The sequence below is a fragment of the Bos indicus genome, chromosome 10 (assembly GCF_029378745.1).
Source record: "Bos indicus isolate NIAB-ARS_2022 breed Sahiwal x Tharparkar chromosome 10, NIAB-ARS_B.indTharparkar_mat_pri_1.0, whole genome shotgun sequence".
NCBI lineage: Eukaryota > Metazoa > Chordata > Mammalia > Artiodactyla > Bovidae > Bos > Bos indicus.
Window position 1 is genome coordinate 75,867,778 of NC_091769.1, and position 12,636 is coordinate 75,880,413.

The following is a 12,636-nucleotide window of genomic DNA, read 5'->3' on the forward strand; positions in this document are numbered from 1 at the left end:
GGGAAAGATACACCAGGACAAGAAAAATCTTGTTATATAGACCACTGTTGTGAACCAAGCCTTTGATAATAAATAATGCAGACCTATGTAGTCCAAGAAGAGAAGTGATACTATCAGAACTGTTATCTTGGAATACAAGGATTGGTAGTGTGCCATAGATTGTGCAGTAAATTGGTAGTATGCAGTTTTTTAAAGAGTTAAGCTATTATCAAAATAATGTGCTTTTAAAACAACTTACCCAAATCATCCTGCTACAGAGGTACAGCTGTTTGAAATAATTGTCCCAAATTGTGGGTGCAATTTTCAGCTACTTTTTTTCCATGTTAACTGAATGCATTATCAAACCTCTTAATCTCTGCTTCTTACCATTTAGTTTGGGTCATAAGCACCAAATTTAACTAAGTAATCCAAGCAAGATTCTTGAACCATATAATACATATGAACTAGGACTTATAAAAAGAATAAATTTGCAACACAAACTCAGTAGAGAAATACTTTAAAGTCACTGCTTCTTCGGTGTGATGATAGTGAGTTGATACAATACCTTTCATTTAGGACCTCCAGTGCCTTAGTAATAACACTATAATAGCAGCACAGGAGGTAAGTGGGAGTCAACTGACATCATCCTGAGTCCAAAGGCATTGAGTAATTTGCTGGAAAATTAAACTGACACTTGCAGTTTGGATTCCCGAGGATTCAGTTTCGACTGAGTATCAGACCAGGGAGTTATATATCGGTGTAAGGTTGAGGCTGTTCTCCACTCCCCAGCTTCCAGGAAGGAGGGACCCTGCATTCTGCATTAAAAACAAGCGCCTCATCTTCCCGCCAGGTGACACTGAGGTCTGGACCACGCTATAGGAAATACTGAACCAGATCTTAAAGGCCATCTAATCCAAATTTCTCGTTTTACAAAGGGTCCATAAACGTTTACGGACTTGATCAAGGTCTGGTATCTAATTCGCAGATCTGCTTTTCTTACCTCCACTTCCAAGACCTAGGAGTCCGAGAATGTTAGGGAAGTTTCTAGCTGAAATCGACTCGAAAAGCTTGCTTGAGGGAGTGTGTGACATTCTCCCGACCCTCGGTGGTGGTTAACCTGCATTCTGAGTTAGCGTCTCCCTCAGAGCCTCTCTGATGTTCCAGAACGTGGAAGGAAAGTTGCCAGTCCTGGGCTGCGGCGGGGCGTGCGGGGGGAGGTGGCTGCTCCGCCTCCGGCGCTCGCGGGCGGGCTCGACACTGGCCACCGAGCGGCGAGAGCGGGACTCGGCGGCGGGCGGGGAAGGCGCGGGGCGTGGTTTGCAGCTTTCCGAGCGCCAAGGAGCCGAGCGCGCTCTGCTGCGCCCCGAGCCTTCCGCTGGACCAAAGAAGCGAGCGGGAGACCGAGCAAAAGGCGCGATCGAAGGAGCAAGGCGAGCGGGGCGCTGACCCGGGCTGGCAGCAGCCCGCGCCCTCTCCGGGCCGGCAGCGGGTGAGCGCGACGGCGGCGGGGCCCCTGCACCCCGGTGCGCCCCAGAGGGAGCGGACTGTGGCGAAGAGGGAGGAAGAACGGGAGGGAGGAAAAGGGGCGGGGGCCAGGGAGAGCCAGGTCCCCGAGCTGAGGGAGGGGGCGGCTAGAGACGGGACCCGACCCACTGCGGGGGTCCGAACCGGGCCCGGGAAACTTTGCCCGGCTGGGAAGAGCGGGGTGCGTGGAGGGCGCCGCAAACTTGTCAGCGGGCGGGGCGCTCCGGGGATTGGAGCGAGCGCCAGCGGGTGGCGTTTGTCTCTCCGGCTTCTTTGTGTCACCTCCGGTCCCCAGCCCGCCGGTCCGCCCGCCTGGGAAAGGGGCTGCGCGGGGGGCTCGGCCCCGATCCACCCGCCGCCCCCGTCGGGCCCAGGCCCGGGGAGCTAGCAGTCGGCTGATTGTTTTCGTTCCTCGCGTCACGCTTGGGCGGGAAAGATTTTGAACGCCGCGTGAGCTAGAAGGCAGAGAGCAGCGGCGCGGAGATTGCCAGATAGGGGGGCGGCGCGAGGCTCGCCCAGGGTCCCCCAGGACTGGCGGGCGGGGATCCGCCGGCCCCCGCACTCGAGGAACCGCGGCGGCCGAGCGCCTCCGCGGCGTGGGCCGCTCGGACGGTTCGGCTTGTATATTCCGAAAAGATTGCTTGCGGTCTTTGTTGTCTGAAATTGCCTTGCGCATCTGACGGTAGCACCTTCTCCTTCTGAGGTGGTTTTCCTTCTGTTAAAAAAAAAAAAAAAAAGAGCGAGGGGAGACTTGTGTGAAATCAGTGCTATTCCAAACAACGTTAGCCACCCTCTTTGATGGAGGTTGAGGAGTCCTATGTAACCTTTGCCTTTGTGGGCGCCTGTTATTTCCGAAAGTTATTATTTTCCCTTCCCCTAGTGGAAGGGAGCGTCTGAGCGAGATGCCAGCAGGCACGATTGTGTACATGCACCGGCAAGTCAGAGCCAAACCCAGGAGGTTCTTTCCAGCCGCTCAACACTTTGGTGTCGCCTTTTTAAAAAAAGTTTGATTTCAAACAGCTTTCACCTGCTTTTCTAAAAGTTCCCAGCGCTTCGAAGAACTCCTTGCAGATATTTTGTGGTTGTAGTAGGATGAGTTCGACCACTTTTAGGGTTGGGGTTAAACACTGGAACCACACCTGGCCAGTTCACCGCTCAGGTCCCTGCCCTTGAGCCATTGTAAACATCATCGGGGTGAGTGTTCACCTTTTATGAGATGGAACATTTGGTGTGTTTTTATACTTTAATGCATGACTCTTTCCTTACCTTTCCTTTCTGGAAAAGTCTCTTGAGACTCTCCCAGACTCTTCTTGAGATAATTAACTGATTGGCCTTAGCTGTGTCATTACATCCCCCACCCCCGGGAGCACCTGAGGGAGAAGAGAACAGGTGTAATCCTCATTAAGTTTTTTGTTTTTTTTTCGGCCCCCGTGATGAAGACTCTGGGGATGTCAAAATAAGCAAAAAGTGTAAATCCTTAGTTCTCTGTCCATTTATTTAAGTTTACGAGCTCTATTTGAAGTCACAAAAATCAAAATCAAACCAGCTTAACCTTAGGTCAGCTTAACCTTGTACATTGATTGTTTTTTTTTTTTTTTAATCATGTGAATAAGTTTACCCAGTTAGAAATTTTACAAGCAGTTCATTGCGTTCGTCCTAAGTGTGTTTGTAGGATATTGCAGTATGCTTAAAGAACTGAGTCAGAGTGGGATTATTCTTGGGTCATGCCCTTAATAGTATATCAGAGTTTAATATAAAGCTCAAAACCAGGATCAGTCAGGTCTTGATAGGTAAGGGAAGATATTAAAGGCAATTACTTCATTTGTCCTTACTCATATGCTTTAAAAGACTTTCAATAATTTCACAAAATTATTCTTTCATTTACTCAAATAAATGCTTACCTGTGCCAGCCACTGTGCTGGACTCTGGAGTTTCAAATAGTACTAACCATTTATAGAATACTGATTTGGTACCAGTAGATGCTTCACATGGATTACCTCATCCATCTAATAAATATTTATTGAGTGCTTTCAGTGTATTGTGGTAGGTGCTGGAGTTATAATAATGCACAGGACAGCTGTGGTTCCCGCCTTTATCTTAGTTGGTGGGGAGGATAGGCAGAACATAAAAGACATCACTAAACTAATAGTAGTTTTTAAAGTGTAAATCAGATCACACCACTTCTCTTCTATGTAAAACCTTCCTGTGGCTTCAGTCTCCCTCTGAGTGAAAGGCAAAGGCTGGTCAGTGGCCTCGGTGTTTACCCCATGTGATCCTTACCGCCCAGTCCTGTCTCCTTGATTTTGTTTTCTGCTCTTCTTTTTCCTCATACTTCTATAGCCAGACTAGCTTCCTAGCTATCTGCGGGCTGTCACACTTGCTGTTTGCTCTGCCTGGAATGCCCCACCATACCTATATGGTTCTTTCTCTGATCTCCCTCACTTCTTTACTCAGTTGTATTCTCTATGAACCTTCACTGAACCCCAGATTTAAAATCATAACCCACTTGTAACTCCCTTACTCTCCTTTCATAACTGATTTTTTCTCCCTCCATTTCACCATCTAACACACTCTGTATTTTATTTCTCTGCTTATGTTCTGTCTCACCCCACTAGATTGCACACCTCATCAGAGCAATTGTATTCACTGCTGCATCCTCAGAGTCAACACCTGGCATACAGTAGGGACTCAAACTATTTGTTGAAATAAGAAAACCACAGGATGCTGAGACATAGAGTAACCAAGAGTTCCGAAGTGAATAGTAAGAAGTCTTCTCTGTGCAGGTGACATGTAAGCCAAGACAAGTAGCATACAGTGTGTTGTGGGTGAGGAGGTGAGGAGAGGAGAGAGGCATGGAAGATTAGCTGAGGAGGTAGTACTGAGTCGGGAAAGAGTTTGGTGGTGCATGGATTGATTGGACCTGAGAGAAGGTCTTGAGGCTGAGCACTGTCAACTGCAGGGAGAGAACTCAAGGGAAAAAGAACGGTAATCAAATGATGGCAGAGGTTGAGATGGTTGGATGGCATCACTGACTCGATGGACATGAATTTGAGCAAACTCGGTAGTGAAGGACAGGGAAGCCTAGTGTGCTGCAATCTGTGGGGTCGCAAAGAATGGGACACAGCTTAGCGACTGAACAACAACAGCAGCAATCAGCTGACAGGTCATACAAGGCCTCACTGGCGAAGGTTTGGATACATTCACAGTGAATTCTCATGTATACCCTAGTGACCCTATGTTACAGTTAATAAAATTGAAGGAACTTTCAGAGGCTACCCAGCAGGTGAATGGCACAGCCTAGAATAGGTAGGAAAACAGGTTCTCAGATCCTGCTTATATTTAACCACCATGTATGTGTGTGTGTGTGTGTGTGTGTGTGTGTGTGTGTGCATGCATGCATGCACGTGCTCAGTCTGGATTGTAGCCTGCCAAGTTTCTCTCTCCATGGAATTTTCCAGGCAAGAATCCTGGAGTGGGTTGTTGTTTCCTTCTCCAGGGGATCTTCCCAACCCAGGGATCTAACCTGCGTGTCTTGCATCTCCTGCATTGGCAGGCAGATTCTTTACCACTAGCACCACCTGGGAAGCCGCATTTAGCCACTATGCCAGCATCAAAAGACATAGTCTGAATTCTGATGGAGCTGTTTGTCTAGTGAAGACACGCCGTTGCAGTACACATATGGCAGTGCTAGAAAAGATGTATTCTCAGGGACTCTGGGAGGAGGAAAGCATCCATTTCTGCCTCTGGAATGGGAATGGGACAGGACAAATTGGAAAAAAATGAATTTACTTTTCCTTTTTTATAATTATGAAGTGTTTCAGATTAGCTATAATTAAGAAATAATCTTAACATCATTCAAACGCATAGCCCATTCTTCACGACTTTACTGTGTGCTCACTGTTGTGTTTTTGCTTTCGTATTTTCCAATGACCTGGGTTATGTACCCCCATTCCTACTTTCACCAAATTAAGAATTGTGTCTGCAATAGTGTAAAATCAGTTATGTTTAAAGCTTGTAATTCTTTGTGAAGTTGCAGGTTAAGTACTGTTTTGATTGTTATCTTAAACTCTGTCCTTTCTGGGTTTTGTGTGATAATTTTATAAACAGTTTCATTGAGTGTACTTGATATACAGTAAGCTGCATAAGTTTAGTGTTAAATTTGATACGTTTTTGACTTATTTGTAGACCTATGAATCATCTTTCCCTTTGGTCCCTTCCTATACCCTGTACCCTTCTTTCCCAACCGATGAGAGCTCTGACTCTATGGATTAGTTTGTATTTTCAGAGTTTTATTCGCATGGAACCATATAATATGTTTTCTCTTTTGTCTGGGTTCTTTCACTTAGTATAATTGTCTTGAGATTCATCTATGTTGTTCTGTGTATCAGTAGTCGATTATTTTTTATTGCTGAATGGTGTTCTGCTGTATGAATATACGCCAGTTTATTTGTCCATTCACCCATTGATAAACATTTTTCTTTTTTGCTAGTTTTTGGATGTTAAAAATAAAGCTGCTGTAAACACATTATATTCAGTCTTTATATGGACATCTGCTTTCATTTTCCCTGGGTAAATGTCTAGGAGTAGAATGGCTCAGTCATATGGTAGGCGTATGTTTAACTTTTAAAGAAACTTCCATACTTTCCCAGACATTCCCAAACTAGTGTGTGAGGGTTCCAGTTGCTGTGCATCCTTGCCAACACTTGGTATGGTTAAGCTGTCATAGCCATTCTATTAGATGTGTAGTGGTATCTCATTGTGTTTTAATTTGCATTTCCCTGCTGACTAACGATGTGCTTATTTACCATCCATATTATATCTTTTTTTGCTGAAGTTTCTGTTTACATTTTTTTGTTCATTCTTCATTGGATTGGTTGCTTCCTTATTGAGTTTTGAGTTTTTTATATATTCTGGATACAAGCTCTGTATCAGATACGTGATTTGCAAATATTTACTTTCAATCTGTTGCTCATCTTACATTCTCTTAACAAATCTATGAAGATCAGGAGTTTTAATAAAGTCTGATTTATCAGTTCTTTTATGGAATTACACTTTTGGTGTTATACCTAATAAATCTTTGCCTCGCTCAAGATCACAGAGACTTTTTCCCTAAGAGTTATAAAACTTGTAGAAAAACTATAAGAGAATATAAAACCATGAAGTCTTTCTTTTTACTTTTTGGTACATCTACCTTGAGTTAAATTTTGTTTATGGAGTGGGATATGGGTTGAAGTTTACTGCCACTAGAACACGTGACAAGTTTTGGAGATGAGATAATGTCTGGAGACAGTGTCTTGGGGAAGGGGGGGGGCAGGCATTTGCTATTGGCATCTAGTGGGTCAAGGCCAGGGATACTGCTAAAGATCTGCAATGAACAGGAGAGATCATCTCAACAAAGACTCATTCAGCCAAAATGTCAGTAGTGTCAAGGTAAAGAAACCAAAGGCGATTTTATTGACCTTCTCAATGTTTTGGCTATTAGTTTTCTTTATATTTTCTATCTTCTATTTAATTGATTTTCACTCTGATCTTTATTATTATTTCCTTACCGTGTGCTTGAAAAGGATGTTTTGTATGTGCTTGAAAACAATATTTATTCTAATTATTCCATGTCAAGAGAGCATTCCATCAACAGAGCATCACTATTCATGCTAACCTTGATTACTTAGCTGAGGCAGTGCTTGTCAGGTTTCCCTGCCGTAAAGTTGCTCTTTTCTCTGCATTCTGTCCTGTACTTTTTGAGATGGAAGTTACTATGTGTAGCCCACATTTAAGGAGTGGAGAGTCATGCTTCTTCTCCATGTGACAATCTCTGACTTTTAATTCTGGTATTTAGACCATTTATATTTAAAGCGATTATTGATTATAGTTCACTTTAAATGTATAATTTTGCTATTTGTTACATGTTTTTCTTATCTTTATTTCCTTTTTTCTCTTTTTCTGTCTTTGGATTAATTGAATTTATTATCATTATAATTTATTTATTTATTTTTTGCTTATTAGCTAACAGTCCTTTTTTTTTTTTTTTTTTTTTAAATTTGACTCTTGGGAATCTTAGTTCCCTGACCAGGGATTGAACCAATGCCCTCAGCAGTGAAAGCGTGGAGTCCTAACGCCTGGAGTGCCAGGGAATTCCCTAGCTATCATTCTTTATTTTGTTATTTTAGTGTTTGCTCTTGGGTTGATAACTTACCACAGTTTACCTTCAGGTATTATATTATACCACCCCATGTACAGTCATTACCTCATGAGAGCCTTGGAATAGTTAATTCCCATTTCTCTCTGTTAACCTTTGTGATATTGTTATACATTTAACTTTTTGTCTGTTATTGATCCCACATTACATTACTGTTTTTTGTTTGAACAGTCAATTATTTTTTAAAGGAATCTAAAACCTAAAACATCATATATTACCCATGTTTTACACAGGTTATATTCTTTATTTTGCTATTTTCAAGTGAAAATAAATTATACATATTGAATTTATTGGATTCATTTTTATGAATATGTATATATTCTAACTTGTAATTTTAGTGTAAACATTAAAGTAGTAGTGAAATTTGGAAATCAGAGCATAGTTCATTTTCTTAAACTAAATTACTGAGTTGTCATTGAGCTGATCATTGGTGTAATAGATACTTCAGGATACTGTGGGGTCTTATAAGATTCAGAACACCTGGACTTGGAGATCTCTATGCAGGTATTGATGAGTGTGCTGTCTTTTCTTTCCTTAGGGCAGCATTAGAAAAAGGGAAATTTCAGGAGTGAGTCCTCCCATGCTGACATTATCCAGACCCTGAGAAACTTTCAAAGCATTTCTTTCTTCCGATGGTATACGAGGTAAAAAGCACTTGGTTATAGCTACTTGGGTCAGAGTAACACATTTGACAAAGTGAACTTGAAGCTTCTGCTTGTCAGTGTCCATATTTGGTTGAAAACTCCAATCTGAGATGCAGTTCTTAGAACTCGCCAGAATTTCCTATTTGTTGCTCTGGTTTTAGTTAACTTTTAGTCTTCTTTATCAGTGAGGATGGAGTGGGTACCCTTTCCATCTGGGTATGTGTAAATGTACTCCTATTCTGAAGGTTAATACATTGACAAACACTCAACTATAAATGACTGGGAAAACTTAACTCATCCAGCAAATTAACTTACTTTGTAAATGTTTGTTGAATCTGGGCTCTGGCACATTGATGAAAATTTATGTCTCCTGCCCTTTGAAAGCCAACTCTCTTTTAAGAAAAGGGCCCATAAGCACAGGAGCATGCATTCCAATGTGGTAATTGGTGATCACTGCAGTGGAGATACGAACTAGGCAATGGGTGTAAGCTTAGAGCAGTGGTTCTCAAAGTGTGGTCCAGGGACCAGTAGCATCAAACCTACTGGTTCAGAAATGTAGAGGATGAGGCCCAGCAATCTGTGTTTAACAAGTCTTCCAAGTGATTCTGATGCATGCACAAGATTGTGAACCACTGGCACAGGGGATTAGATGATCTCTGAGATTTTTTCCCCTGGGTCCTAGTTTCTACAAATATGATTTAGAAATGTGATATTTACCACGTGGTACTTTAAGAACTATTTTGGCACTAATGAATTGTCAAACGTGAGTAGTTATGTGGGTAAAATAGAAATCCAAAATGGTAAAGTTTTGTCTGACACTGGAGCAAAAGTCAATTAGATGTTAGAACACTATTATGAAAAATTTTAAATATATTCAAAAGCAGAGATATTAGTGAAATGAACTCCTATATAAACATTCAGTAGAGTCACTCAGTCATGTCTGACTCTTTGTGACCCCATGGACTGCAGCACACCAGGCTTCCCTGTCCATCACCAACTCCCAGAGCTTGCTTAAACTCATGTCCATCAAGTCAGTGATGCCATCCAACCATCTCATCCTCTGTCGTCCCCTTCTCCTGCCTTCAGTCTTTCTCAGCATCAGGGTCTTTTCCAATGAGTCAGTTCTTCACATCAGGTGACCAAAGTATTGGAGCTTCAGCATTGGTCCTTCCAGTGAATATTCAGGACTGATTTCCTTTAGGATGCAGTGCTTGGATCTCCTTGCAGTCCAAGGGACTCTCAAGAGTCTTCTTCAATGCCACAGTCAGCTTTCTTTATGGTCCAACTCTCACATCCATCCATGACTACTGGAAAAACCATAGCTTCGACTAGACAGACCTTTGTCAGCAAAGTAATGTCTCTGCTTTAATTTCATGGCTGCAATCACCATCTGCAGTGATTTTGAAGCCCCCCAAAATAAAGTCTGTCACTATTTCCATTGTTTCCCCATCTATTTGCCATGAAGTGATGGGACCTGATGCCACGATCTTTGTTTTTTGAATGTTTTCAGTCAGTCAGTTCAGTTGCTCAGTCGTGTCTGACTCTCTGCGACCCCGTGAATTGCAGCATGCCAGGCCTCCCTGTCCATCACCAACTCCCGGAGTTCACTGAGACTAACATCCATCGAGTCAGTGTTGCCATCCAGCCATCTCATCCTCTGTTGTCCCCTTCTAAAAGTTGAGTTTTAAGCCAACTTTTTCTCTCTCCTCTTTCACTTTCAGCAAGAGGCTCTTCAGTTCCTTTTCACTTTCTGCCATTAGGGTGGTATCATCTGCATATCTGAGGTTATTGATATTTCTCTTGGCAATCTTGATTCTGGCTTGTGCTACACACAGTCTCCTTACCAAGGTTAGACATAACCTGTTTAGTTAGAACTCAGGCTATGAGATAGTTCATGTTTTGAGAAAGGGAACAGAATTAACTTACGCAGGTATACTACCTGTTTTCTCCCACTTTGACTTTGGAGGACTAATTGTAGTATTCTGAGGAAAAGCCGATTGTAATACACCTGAGCTCTTCAGGTTTGAGTGATATGTTAATTAAAGGATCAGACTGTGGGAGTCTGGGGCTTCCTAGGTTGTTCAGTGGTAAAGAATCCACCTGCTAGTGCAGGAGTCTCAGGAGATACAGGTTTGATCCCTGGGTTGAGAAGATCCCTTGGAGGAGGACACGGCAACTGACTCCAGTATTTTTGCCTGGAGAATCCTATGGACCAGAGGAACCTGACAGGCTACCGTCCTTAGTGTCACAAAGTCAGATGCAACTGAGCAACTGAGCAAGCACACAGTAGGAGTTAGCTAATTTTCATTTAAAAAATGCTGATTAGTAAGAAATAATTTTTATCTGAAGTGTAAATTGCAACAAAATAAATAAAGCTGTTCAGGATTGTTCCCCATGCCCTCAAATAAACCTGAAAAAACCCTGCAACAACTTATGCATCTAAGTCGTTGGTACTATGGTAGGCTATAGTCAACGTTTGATGAGATTGTTTGATAAAATAATGCATGCTGGAACTTTTAGTTAAAAATTGTTAGTGGTTCAGAAAGTAAACAAGAGGATTTACTATATAGTCTGTTTATAAAGCAGTTAAAGGCATGTTTTATTATTTGTGCTAGTATGTTGACAAAGAAAATAGGTAACTAGCAATCTCTTGTTTGACTGTCTTTTGTAGTTACTCATTTGATGGCATCGAGTAAAAAATTTTCCTCCGTTAATAGGCCTTTGTTTAAAAGAAAGTATGTTACCTTTGTAGTTTCTGTACTCTTTTTCATCAGAGAAAGTTCCAATTAAGTTGGGTAATAATTAATTTTATAAATAGTGTTTAGTCCAGAACTGATTATATTTCCTTCTGAGCCAAGTGAAAAGAAACTCTCAATCTATAACCACAGGTTGAAAGTTTGGTTACAAGACTGTGTTCGTGATGGTTTTTGAGACTTGGAAGGTAAGCTTGCTCCTTTCATGAGTCATCATGTTGTCTCACGGTTGGCTGTGTGTTTTCTTAGCAACAGCTGTTGATTTCTGGTTTGAGTTGGGAAAGTATGTTTTGAAATGATTCAACATATTCTTTCAGGTTATATATGCTTGCTGAACCTTATAAGCTTACTGTTAATGTGGTGAGTTCCACGATGAAGGAATGATTTCATTCTCTTACTGTCCCTGCATTCCAAATCATTTTTCTTCTGTTTTTTTAGGGAATTAAGGGTGGGTATAAGAAAAGAGAAGTCGTCAATCTGGAAGACTATGAACCTGATCGTTTATGACCCTGGAATAGAGCAGAACCAAAAATGGTCTCCACATGCTGATAGTATAAAATGTAATTTACTGGAGTCTTCATCTCGAGTAATACTCCAGGGTGCATAAGTACTAAAGGACAAGTGAATTTTTGAAATGTCTGTGATATTGTGCAATGGTTATGAGTATAACTTCTGAAGTCAGATGGACCCTGGTTCAAATCCTTGCTTTGCCATATATTAACTGTGTCACTTTGGGCAAATTATAAACCTCTCTGAGTAGAGCTTCTTCATCTATAAAATAAAAGGCAAAATGTGACCTACCTCATGGGGGTGTTAAGAATATTACTGAGGCAACACGTGTAGTGGGCAGTACAGCACCTATGATCAAACATTGTAGAGCACCTGGTGATAAGTGCTAGTTATTACATTCAGTTCGAGAGTGCAGTGAACAAGGGGCTAAGTGGCAGGTGTTAGAGGACAGTCAGCAATCAATCAGGCACGGCTCCCTTTTTGCAGGAACTGGGACAGATAGCCTTGTAAACAAGTCACTCTAGTATGATCCAGAATGAAAGAAGTGCCATCTGAAGTGCTAGCAAAGTGCTATGGTCATAAATGCCCACTTTGGGGAAGTTAGGACTAATTTTGTATAGGATATTGACATTTGAGCTGGACATATAGCTGGGTTTAGAGTGTAGAGTAGAGCTTTCATGGGTGGAAAATGGAGGATAGTAGATTGCAGGCTGAAAAATATCACAAACTGAAGCACAGGGCTTGTGGCAGGTTGTAGTGGGAGAGGTCTAGATAGATGCTTTGTGGTTAGATTGTAGGGCATTTTGCTCATGGAAGCATTTGGACCATATTCTTCTTGTCAGTGGGAACCTACAGCATGCACATGGTGTGAGCTCTGTTTCACAATAATGTTCTGAAAAATGAAGTGGAGAGGCAAGAAATCCAGTTAAAAGGATGTTTTTAGAAATCTAGGTGAGTGATGAAGAAATTTAGAGAACAGAGTCAGAGGGGATTAAAAGGAGTTGGAAGAGAGAGGATTCTAAATTTGATG

At 42.0% G+C, this 12,636-nt stretch overlaps 1 protein-coding gene across 8 annotated transcripts in view; it reads left to right on the forward strand.

Annotated features, from left to right (window-relative positions):
• The first annotated feature begins 1,282 nt into the window (after positions 1–1,282).
• The window catches only part of SYNE2 (spectrin repeat containing nuclear envelope protein 2), a 325,236-nt gene continuing 313,882 nt past the window's right edge, over positions 1,283–12,636 (forward strand). For 7 of the 8 annotated variants that reach the window (XM_070796700.1, XM_019969038.2, XM_070796708.1 and 4 more), the window contains exon 1: positions 1,283–1,468. The gene's annotated coding sequence lies outside the window, so the exon portion shown is untranslated. Of the gene's footprint in view, positions 1,469–8,237; positions 8,344–12,636 lie in introns of all 8 variants that reach the window. The other variant, XM_070796701.1, reaches the window with a different exon arrangement.